This window comes from Lactuca serriola, chromosome 4, assembly GCF_051521515.1.
Source record: "Lactuca serriola cultivar US96UC23 chromosome 4, Lser_US96UC23_V15, whole genome shotgun sequence".
NCBI classification, from domain to species: domain Eukaryota; kingdom Viridiplantae; phylum Streptophyta; class Magnoliopsida; order Asterales; family Asteraceae; genus Lactuca; species Lactuca serriola.
Window position 1 is genome coordinate 121,163,309 of NC_136411.1, and position 12,494 is coordinate 121,175,802.

The 12,494-nt window shown below is 34.3% G+C and overlaps 1 long non-coding RNA gene across 1 annotated transcript; it reads right to left on the reverse strand.

The window, feature by feature from the left end:
* Positions 1-5,109: 5,109 nt before the first annotated feature.
* LOC145100327 (uncharacterized) lies at positions 5,110-6,567 on the reverse strand. The gene is made up of 3 exons (XR_013704970.1): positions 6,293-6,567; positions 5,526-5,778; positions 5,110-5,438 (listed from the first exon to the last, which is right to left on the reverse strand). It is a non-coding gene; the product is annotated as an uncharacterized LOC145100327 (long non-coding RNA).
* Between the last annotated feature and the right edge of the window lie 5,927 nt (positions 6,568-12,494).

The window sequence follows — 12,494 nt, forward strand, 5'->3', positions numbered from 1 at the left end:
TTCACAAATTCATCTACCTAAACAGAAGTTATGAGTTTTTAGCTCATGATTACAGCAGAAACAAGCTCAAAAACGAAATCAAAGTATGTAAACATGATTCAAATCAAAAAGTTACTAAGAATAAACCAAAATTGTCTTGATTCTCTTCACAATTGAATGTAGGGTTGATTCTTCAGTTCCTCACGACCTAGCAGCACTTCCAATCGTTTCTCAGCCTCCTAGGGTTTCTCTCCATGCTAGGGTATCGATCTGAAGGTCCCTTTATATAGATTATCACAAAACAGAGGCTACTTGGCGAGTCCAGTGACCTACTCGCCGAGTACATCACTTAAAACCCGTGTACGGCAAGTCAACGCGTCCAGAATCGCGAAAGTTCGATACAACTCGCCGAGTAATCGACCCTACTCTCCGAGTACGTTTCGAATCAGCATTTTCTCAAAACACGAAAGTCATCCGAAATTGTGTCTAGTTTTCAGAACATTTTGAATCTCGTCAATCGGAGTTACGGTTCATGAGACATGGCCAAAACACTGACGAGGGGTCAAGCTGTCCAGCAACATCCTTCTTTCTTCAAAATCCAAGATCCAAGCTTCCAATCGCTAGTTCCGCTTCATTTTCCTTTAGAGCATGTCTTTGTTGCTGAAAATGAAATATTTAAGCTAATTAAGCACCTTTGGTTCATTATTTGAGATAAAATTAACATAAAGTATTAAGATCATGCATGGTTTTTATGACTAAATATGCTCATATCACATATAGAGCTCACAAGGTGAGCCTAGCTCACGAGGAGAGCATATGTGGTTCACCAGGTGAACCTAGTTTTTTTAGCCCTATAAATAGAATTCGAAGGGCAGCCGATTTAGGTAGCTACTTTATTACTTTCCCACTCCCGATACTCTCTCTAAGCCCTATTTTAACCCCTCGAAGCCCCGGTATCATCCCGATACCCGAAGCAAGTCCCAATGCCCGAAGATCCCTAGAAGAAAAGAGTTTCCGAGCCGAAGCTCTGCCTACGAGAAGCTTGGTGTGTGAAGATCTTCTAGTTTCACCGAAGAAATACTACTTCCATAAGCAGTAGTGTTCTCCAATCATCTTCTGATCAAGTGAGTGTGTTGTTACTTTCTTTTACCGCATAGATATGAAGTATTTGCTATGAAATACGGGCTATATGTTTATATGTTGTTTGTTTACTTGAGATGGTTGTTGAATGAATGTTTTATAAAGATTTTTAAATGATTTAAACTATATATGTAATTTATATCTCCAAATATGTTGGGTAGAACATAGTTAGATGAAATAGTTGATGTGAGGAGATATAATAAGTGTTTCTAAACTCTATGTGTTCACTTGGTGTATTTGAACTCTATGTGTTCGTTATGTATTTTTGAAGTCTATGTGTTCACTTGGTGTTTGAACTCAACGTGTTCATTAGGTATTTTTGAACTCTATGTGTTCACTTGGTGTTTGAACTCAATGTGTTCATTAGGTATTTTTGAACTCTACGTGTTCACTTGGTATTTTTGAACTCAATGTGTTCATAAAGTATTTTTGAACTAGATGTGTTCACTTGGTGTTGTTGAACTGAGTGTGTTCACTAAGTGTTTAGAACTAAGTATTCACCAGATGTTTTGAATTAAGTGTTCACTAGGAGTGTTAGAACTAGGTGTTCGTTAAGTATGTTGAACTAAGTGTTTACTGTTTGTAATTTGAGGACCTTGGCAGTGGTGGACTTTGTGTTAATTCCTTAGGTCAATCCTTAGGAATAAACGAATAAAGGATAGTTTATTCTTAGGGTAAATCCTTAAGAAATAAAGGAGATAATGGGAATGGGTAATTTATATTAATTGATTCATTGATTGATTGATGATTGAATATAATAATTATATTATTGTGGGTCGAAAACCCTATATGCTCACCAGGCTCCCAAGGCTGACCCACTTAGGTTTCTTTGCATTACAGGTAATGGCACAAGAGTATAAGTTGGTGGACTTGAAGAGAGATTTTGGATAATAGACTAGTAGTTGTAAATAACTGCTGTAAGGTCGAATTGTATTCTTTATGATTTTGGTCTATATCGGTACATGACATCCCGAGGTTTTATTATTTAATGAAAATACAATATCTTTGAGAAATTTTTTTGATAAATTTTATCATATTTTTTTTGGGAACGAATTATGCAACTCTTTTAATCAAAGGATTACTCTGATTTTATAAAACAAAGCATAAACAAATCGGTCTTTTCTGGTCGTGAATTTGCGAATGTCACAGGTTCGTGGGTGATTTTTGTCTACGGTGCCCTTGGGATTTGAAAAAGTTTTGGCACGTGAATTACTATCAGGTTTTTACTTACTGACGGATTGATGTGATTTTGAAGGTTCTGGAGTTGGTAAAATGCATTTCCACTTTGGATCATTTAAGGAATATCTTTGAAAATAATATTTTTGAAAAGACGTGACTTTCTTTTGGGATTTTGCAGGGGTGTTTGAAAAAAATTTCGTTACTGTACATTCCTTTTTGTTTGAACCTTTGACCATCGTGATTCTTGAAAGATTTTTAGCAGATGTGGTTTTTTCAAGACCTTTTTTATTTGAAATTTTGGCTTGTTTGAAAATTTTGTTTTTGTAGTCGGTATCCCTTTTTACCTCAGGACCTAAGCTCTTCTTTGAAAGCCAAATTTGCTTGAGTGTTTGGAGAACCATAGTCAGAAATGTTTAACTGCGGTTTCTTGAAAACCTTTGTCTATTTTGAAAAACGAGGACTCAAGTCATCGGAAATAAAGAGTTCAAGCTCTTGTGAACATTGACCATATTCAAAATTTTCAATTGGTAATTCGTGAAGGATGGGTTGAATGGTCATTGTGCTTATGACTGTGGTCTGCGGTGTGGATGACTGGATCACCGCAGAGTAAGTCAATGATGATTCATTGTTTGGACATTTTATGGAAGGTAAGGATGGACAATTTACAACTGCTTCTCGTCCTTCCACAATGATTTCTTCATCTACATCTGAAGAGGACTGAGAATCGGGACAAATTGTGCCAATGATGGGTATTTGATCACTTGGATGACCAGAGGATTCATGAAGAATTTCCTCGATGGCACAATTGTTACTTAGTTCATGAAGTCGACTGAAGTGGCATCTTATGTCTTTAGGAAATGTTTTATCACTAACTGGATAATGAAACTCACGATCCAGTGGGACATATGGTCGATCAACATTGAATCGGGGAGTTGAGTCCTCATTGGTTGAGTACCCAATGGACCATCCCCAATTATAGGTGTTGTCCACAGTCCCGTTGGTAACTAAGTTTTCAATTGCTCCGGATTCATTAAAGACATTTTCAATTAATTGATTTAAATGTACAATTTCTTTTTGGGCTAAATCCCTTTGATTTAAACCAATTTCTAACTGAGTTTCATTCAAAATCCTATCATCTTTTTCTAACAACAAGTCCTTTTCTAGCATAGCAACCTTAAGTCTCTTATCCTCAAGTCTTCCACTCACATAATATAGCTCTTGGGACACTATATTCTTTTTATCTAGTGCTTTGTTGTAGTTTGAAAGGACGGCAACACATGTGTCATTAATTCTTTCTAAGTATGGTTCACAATCATGCATGCTGAAACTATTAGAATGGATCATGATTTTTACCTGTTCGATGATGCTGAGGTTGCCAATTCTTGGCCATGTACCATCAGTTTCTCTCCAACTTCGTCGATATGTCCTCTTCAGTAGCTGCAACCATGCATATCTTCCTTTTTCCTTTGATGTTGTCAAAATCTTCATCCTCATCTCCGGATGACCGCACCGGATGATCACTTTTCACATGAGGAACATATGCTCTTTCCTTTTCTTTTTCTTCCATTTCTTGGGCCATTCTAAGATAGAATGCCTTGTCCTTAGCCACATTTGCTTTGCAGTCTTTTGCAAAGTGATTTTCTTTATTACATTTGCGACAGATGATGACTTCACTTTTCTCTTCAGTTGAGGTACCGAGGTCTGTTGTTTTGCTGGACTGCGGTGCCTCCTTAGAATGAAGTGCATTATGTGGTTGCGGTGGATGGCGAGGGTTTCAAGGATATCATGAGTGGTTAGACTGTGGATTGAAGTTATGGATAAAAGGTGGTTTTGTGAACTGCTAATTCTTACGAAATGAGGTTCGTGGTAGTCGGTTGAAATGATGGCTAACCAGGGCAATGGCCTTTTGGAATTCTTCTTCATCATCCATTTCAGCATCATCTTCATATGACTGCGGTGGGTTGTCATATGAAAGTGGGAAGGATGATTCAGTAGGATATGAGTAGTGTGAGGTCTTGGTTTGTGGGGATTAAGCTATCAGGGTAAGTAGTTCATCGAGGTCATCACAATCTTTCAGCATAGTTGATTCTTGTGCCTGAAGTTCTCCATACAGTTTGAACAAAGACAAAGTATGGGTCTTTCTATCCCCTTATACAATCATTTTTGTAGTAGACTAGTGTCTTCCCAAACCATTGAGAAACTGTAGGTTTGTTTCGTGATTGCTTCGAACTGTACCAACATTTGATAGTTTCATAATGATGAGGTCAAATCGTTTGAGCAAGTCATCAACACTTTCACCAGGAAGAGCTTTAAAATTGTTGAACTCATTGAGATAGTGGTGCGTTTCTTATCCTAAGCTTGTTCAGACCCTTGATAGAGATTTTTGAGGACATCCCAAATATCCCTAGCAGATTTGCAATTGATGATGATGTCAAAGTTGTCTGGAGCTACACCGCAATAGATTTCATAGAAGGCTATGGCATCATTTTCTATTTTGTCAAGATCATCTTTGGTTGGTCGATTCATTGCAACCGGACTAGGGATGTCAATGGGGCCAAACGGGAGCGGAAATAGCTGCCCCCGCCCCCGCTCCCGAAATCACTTGTTGCCCCCGCCCCCGGTTCCCCCGTTTAAACAGCCCTCGGTCCCGCTCCCGGTTACCTCCATCGCCCCGTTCCCTGGTCCCCCCCGGTCTATCGGCTTAAAAATGGATTTTTTTGGTAAAAAAAATGCTATGTTTTAGACTAAAAAGACTATTTTTAATAACTTAAAAAGCTTAAAACCTAATCTTTTAGAAACAAAAAAAAAAATTAAAAATCCAACATTATGAATCCAACATTACAAAACACCAATTCCAACAATCTTACAAAGATAAATCCAATATTACAAATGCAAAATACAACAAATCCAAAATTACAAATATAAAATACCAACATGTCCTACATCTTCAATATCCATTAATTTCCTTCAACCCTTTATTCATTGACATTTGAATATCCTCCCTAAATAAATAACAAAAATAATAATAAAATAAATTGTTATCTTAGTTTATTCAATACAAAACGACAAATTTAATAATTTTATATCAATTCGCTCGTCGTCTTCATCGGAATGTAAATCATCACCATGAATAACACAGCCTAACCAAGAAAAAATAAATAAAGGTAATAAGAAAAATATATTAAAATGAAAAAAACAAATATTGGTTCAAGCAAATTCATACATACCTTTTTATGCATGATTTATGGTGAGAATGCATCCCTTTGGTTCCATTATTGGTTGTATAAGTAATTTCCTTTCTACAATACTTACAAACCGCCATTTTGGTTCCATTAACTTCTTCATAGGTGAAATGACGCCACATTGGAGATACAAATTTCATTGTTTCTCGCTACAATTAACTGCAGAATTGGCGGTATCATTAACCGTGGTTGAATCATTGGGTTGATTTGGCTCTGTTGAAGACATAACTACAAAAGTCTGAAAATGGTTCACACAAATATACTAATCAGCATTATTTTTTCATAGAAATAGCAAAATCTGTACACAACTAAAATCTTTACACAACTACAATCTTTACACAACTACAATATGTAAACATGAGTACATCATGAAATATAGTGAACAACTACAATATGTAAACATGACTATATTACAGTGAGTAGTGAACAAATTTAGATTTGCAACCAATCAAAATAAACATGAGTATATCATGAAATATAGTGAACAACAAACTAGCAGTCAACAACAGTCATCAAAAAACCACAAAAAGTCAAAATACACATGACTATATTACTTATTTCCGATTTTCTGGTGGAGAAGTCAACTGGGATGCGAGAAACAAAAATCTTGAAGTCACAGACTCACAGTCGCGTCTTAGTGGAGTAGTCGCAGACTAGCAGTCGAACTGTGAAGACTTGACATTGAGATACAGAAGTTGAGAGGCGAGAAACAGCAAACTCCAAACCTTAAATTCAGATTTTAAATAACTTACCTCCGATTTCTGGTGGAGAAGTCAACTAGGAGGCGAGAAATCGAAATCGTGAACTCACAGTCGTCGGTCGCGTTTTTTGGTGGAGAAATCACCGATTGAGTAATTGACTGACTCATCGACGTCGTCAATATCTACTCTCCAGTCGTCGTTGATTGAGTCGATGGTCGATTTCTACTGCCTGCTAGTCGATTCAGTCTTGACAGTCGTCGTTCAATGTTTGGAGTTGGACTTTGGGTCTTTGGGAAGAGGAAGGGAAGACCTAATAAAACGTATGGCATCGGTGATTTGTGAATTGTGAAGCCCTAATATTAAAATCAGTTTCCCCCATAACCCATTTCTATTTTATATTAAATAAATATATTTTTATATAAATATAACGTGGCCCCCGCGGGAGTACGGGACGGAAATACTCACTCCCGACCCCGGTCCCGAAAATAACTGGGGGTTAATATCGCCCCCGCTCCCGCTCCCACTCCCGCTCCCGAATTTTTTTTTAAAATTACTCCCGTACGGTATTGGGGTCCCGCGACGGTTTTTGACATCCCTAAACCGGACCTCCACCTAGTCTTGCTTGAGTACCATCTGCTTGAACAGAAGTAAGAACATGGACATGAGGTCCTTCTTCCACAGATCTCCACACATCTCTTCCAAGCCTCTTAAGATACATTTCCATTCTTTGGGACCCATAGTGGTATTCATTTGCAACAAGTATTGGAGCTATGTTCGAGCCTCCGACATTGTTGGAAACGTTCAATGATAAAGCTTGTGCCAAATTTCCCTTTTTTGTTGTTTTTTTTAAGAATGAGCTCTAGTGGTATAGAAGGCTTTTCAAAATCAGAGTTTTGTTTAAAAAGCAACCACTTTGGCTCTGATACCAATTATTGAGAGAAAAACTTTTGAGAAACACTTGAACAAATGTTAGTACAAGATAATAGTTGTGGAATAATTTAATCTTAAAGGATCATGTAAGCTTAACAATAATAAGTTAGAGTTGTTAGATAGTTACTTGCGGAATTATAAAGTGTTGAAAAGTAAAGGAAATGTAAATGACAACAAGTTATATCAAGTATACACCAAACTGATTCATAATGAGGTTTGCATTCAAACACAAGTTAGTATATGTGATTAGTTTAAGGTGAAGAGGATCTTGAGTATTAGATAAGATATAATAGAGATAAGAGAGAATGATCTTGGTATTTTAGAGTGAAAGTTCAGAATGAACTTTTTGAAGTGGTCAGAAGTGGTAATATTACATGAAGACGAGAACTCTATTTATAGAGTCTCAAAAAGTTACATCCTGAATAAACAATAATAAAACTATTAACTTATGTGATAATACAAGGTTCACTGGATAAACTAAAGCTAACATGCTAAGTCAGTTGACGTAACAAAAGGTCTTCACTATGGTAGTGGAAGTTGCAGTTCACTATGCGTTCAACGTAACTGCAGTAGGCACTCATCATTGCGGTAGTAGCATGAACTGCGGTAGACAGAAATATGATTGCGGATAAGTTTAGAGGGTCACTTTATGTAACAATAGTTCTTGAGCTATACCGGAGAGGAAAAGTCTACCTGGGTATAAAGATTCTATTTAGTCTTTTCAGTAATAAAACAATGATCAACTTTATACTGACATTTCTTAGTAGACTAAACAAATCAGTCATGGGAAATAGGGTCATCCAAGCTACTCTTATTTTATAATTTAATGTGTATTGTTTTGTCTTGTAAATAAATGATCTTCTTCATCAATCTATTAAGGCTCTCCACTTCTGATATCTTTTTTGTGTAATCATTATATTAATATAAAAATCTTTTTTATCAAGATTATCTTTCATATTTAGTTGTTCATCACTTTCTAACCTCGTCTTGAATGCAAGACTTGTTACGATTCAACCAAATTATTATTTACTTGCATATATTTTAAAGTAAACTTGTTGTTATATCTCTTCCTTACTATTCCGCAATCTAGTTATTATTGAGCTTAATTAAAAGATCCATTAATTATGCACTTATCTCAATATCATTCAGGGATTAAACCTCTTTTTTCTCAACAATTTAATCACTGTTATCTATAGATATAGACCAAATATGATTCTCATAAGAAGCATCATTAATGTCCGATTTGTCCAGACGTTTCATAACAAATATTTGCTTTGGTGTACGTTTGACTTTTGGAAAAAACAATTGCCTTTTTCATTCAAATTTGTTACACTTCCATTTTCAAAGAAATGTCTCAAATTAATTTGAGTTTTACCAGTTTAACCAAAGTAGAACAATCAATTTCATCCTCAACTGAAGTTTCACTCATTTCGTTTTCATCAAATTCAGAATCAATCGTAGAATCATGATTTTCATCTGAAATCAATTTCTTACACAACAAGTTTCATTTAGCAATCGAATTATTTATGATTTGTTATTTGTCTTCTTCTGTTAACACATATTTCATCATGGATTCACATTTTCTTTTGATTTCAAATATTCCTTAATCTTTTCTAATCCAGCCCTATATGAATATCTCAAAGATCCATCAGATGAAACTAAAGATTCATGTTTGTAATACTTAACCTCTATTTCCTCTTCTTGAAATTCATATAAGGGAAACATCTTTCTATGCATCTCTTTTACAATATCATAGTTCAAATAAAGTTGTGAGATGTTATTATTAGAGGCGACGAGCTAATTGACAACAAATATTTCTTTGTTGCATTACAATTATATTATCTTGTATTAACATAATAACATCATCCCTAACTCTATCTAGTTCAACTTCCAAATCCTCAATCCTTATTCTTTTCTCCTCATGTCTAACAATAACTCTACTAAGATTTTCATCAAGATTAGAAACTCTTATGCGAATCCATTTCAAACTTTAGATAAACTCATAAATTGTACCTTGTTGATTACCTTTTTGCTAACCTCCACATGCTCACTAACAGTTTTGCTAGACATACTCATGTCCAAACTCACACCATCATCAGTGAAATACCCTTGACTCCTCGAACTTACATTTTGAACCATAAAACACCTTCTACTACTTGCTTTCTCCTCCATGTTTGCGGCATAGCAGGCTCCATGTGTTGGCCTACGAATTTCATCATCATCCAAATTCGTTGACCACACCTCTATGTTTTCGCTATCATTGTAATCCTCTTCAACTATTAGTGATTTTCTAGTGAGCTTCAACTTGCGAAGATCTTTAATTTCCAGACATAATAGGCTTCATTCTTTTCCTTCTCTTTAATCTCGTTTTCTTTCACTTAAAATGCACTCTTTTTCAAAATGATTTTTTTCATTACAATAGTTACAATCAAATCCTAAATCTCCAACCAACTTCTTTTCTTTCTTCTCATCTTCTCTTTGATAAACCTTGTATCCATCATTTTTTATTTTCTCAAATCTTTCATCCTTTGAAACTGTTTCCTCCTTTATCATTTCTTCCAAGGTTGTTGTTTTTTAACTTTGAGAAGTTTTTCTTGAAACTTTTCTTAAGGATTCTAAACATCAAATCCTTCTCCTCACTAGTAAACTCATCATTAATAGCATCTGAATCGAAATCTTCGGCAATCACTTTGGCCTTCTTTCATTTTGTATTTTCTTCTTTTGTAAAAAGTGCTAGAGTCTAACATTTGAAATTGGCTTCACCTCACTCGTTACTTTAGTTTCTTGTGATTTAAGAATACCAATCATTCGAGCCACAGAGTAAATTTTGAATTGTTCATGAGCTTTACCAATAAAACAATCATTTTCAATTCTGATCTTAATTCATTCATGAAAGTTACTTTCTACTCAATATCTTCCCTCTTTTATTTCAATAAACTACTCAACAGATGATTATATTTCTTAGTAAATTGATCAAGATTTTAATTCGGCTTATGTTTGAAAGATCTAAATTTTAAAAGAAGAGTTGTTTGAATTGAATTTTTTTGATCTTCATCTCCTAACTACAATTCCTTCATTCTTTTCCATATATCATGTACAATATCTAATGAACCAACGAATCTAAATTTATCTGGTGGAAGAGCGCATCGAAGATATCTTTTAGCATGTATTTTGTTTTGAAGTCTCTTGTTCTCATCTACAACTAAATCTTTGGAATTAATAAAAAAATTCTAACAAATCAGTCTGAGGTAAGAATTGGTTTAGTATCTTTTGAACATTGTTGAGGGCTAATGGTGATAGCATGCCAAATGCTTGAACCTTCATTTTCAATTCTAGTAATGTAATCTTTGACGTGTATAACCTAAACTTCATAATCCTCTAAATACAAAATTGGAATCCTGGTAGTAGATCTGATACTTCATGGTAAGTTGAAAGAAACGGAGTGAGAATCGTCTTTTTCCATGATTTTAAACAAATTTAACTAAGAATCAATTCAATGAGCTAACATGGATTTCAAATCAAAACAAGTAATATGAACAACGAAATTCATATCAATTTGAGATTTGTAATCACGCTTAGTAAATTCCCGCTTTGATACCAATTGAGGATCGATAGATTCTAGGATGGTCAAATCATGAAAGACATGACATAATTGGATGAACACGAAGATATAAATAAGATTTAGTTTTTCATTTAGAGAGTAAATGGTATACGATTACAATGAAGTAAGGAACCTCCCAAATGATACTCTCTACCACTAACGAACAACCCTTATATACCAACTACAAAGGAGTCAATTAGGCTTTAACCAGTGAGATCAGGATACCTACGGAAACACAGATGTCAAAAAAAGCTAACATAAACTATGAATCCTAAGTATACAAAAAAATACGAACACAGACAAAGTTGTTCCCATATACAAGTGAAAGATAATAAAAATAACTCTAAAAATACATTTTGCATCCGAACTCAAACACAACCTAGAAAATCTTTGAATCCCAACAATAAGCATGATATTGTAAGAAACTGTTGAGCTAAATCAATTTAAACAAACCATCCAACCCACTCCATGAAGTGATTCACAACATCTCAAGGATGAGGGGATAGTTTGTTCTTTTTACACTCAAGCTCCTAACTAACTTGTTATATACCAACTAGAGGATTACTCGAAGTGTCTAAATAATTTTTACATAACATATATATTCATAATATATAAATATAAATAGGTTTTATTCACTTTTATTATTATTTAATAGAAAAAGTAGTTCTCAATTAGTTGTCAAAAAAAAATATTATTTACATAAAATAATGATTTTCCAATTAAGTACATGTGTTGATTATATTTATTAATAATCACATCTCTTAAATAAATAATCAATAATTAGTAACTCACTATAAGGTGTGACCCTATAGGGTCATACTATTGAATCAATATGCACAAGAATCATTATTGAGTGACATTGCTAATAATATATGATCCTATAGGGTCACACCTTTATCAAGTTGACACATTTTCTATATTTATTATTAATATGATTATTAATAAATAACATTAATTCTTGTATTTTAATAAGGTAATAATTATTTTTTTTAATTATAATTGTAAGATAGTATAACTTGCCATTATTTTATATGGTATGAATTAATAAGTCATGACCAACCTTTTGGACTAGTTGGATTCTTTTGTCTTTTACCTAAAGAGAAATTTTATATTTTATAAACTTAGAGGTTATAAAAATTAAAGAATCAATCCTCTTTTTGAGAGGTATGGTCGAATTTAATAAAAAAATATGGAGGTTGCTTGTCAAACTCTATGCTATGTCTCCCTATGCTTCTAAAGGCTACAAATACTTAATAGTATTTTAATTTAAAGCCCTTACCTTGCATGGGATATAAAAGGGGAATCTTTGCATGAAAACCTAGCTAGTTTTTGGTCTTATTTTCTTCCCTTCATTCTCTTTAAAATCATAAGCATGAAGTGCTCTCACACATTTGGTGCTTTACATTGGTGTGTAAAGCTTCCTTGAGTTGTCTCCTTTACTGCTTATTTGATTTAAGCACTTAAAGGCTTGAGACACTCAAGAATACAAGAAGGAACTAGCATTAAGAGTACCTTACTCTTGATGGTGTATACACATAGAGAAATCATACTCTTTGATTTTGATATCTTCATCAACACCCCAACACCAAGTGGGTTCAAAGGCTTCAAAGGTTGTCATTCTAAAAACTTCTTGGTTGTTTTTATTTCAATCTAACTTCAATAAATGGATCCTTGATGGTTATGTTTTGTTATAAACTAAAAATAAACTTGTTATTTCTAAAG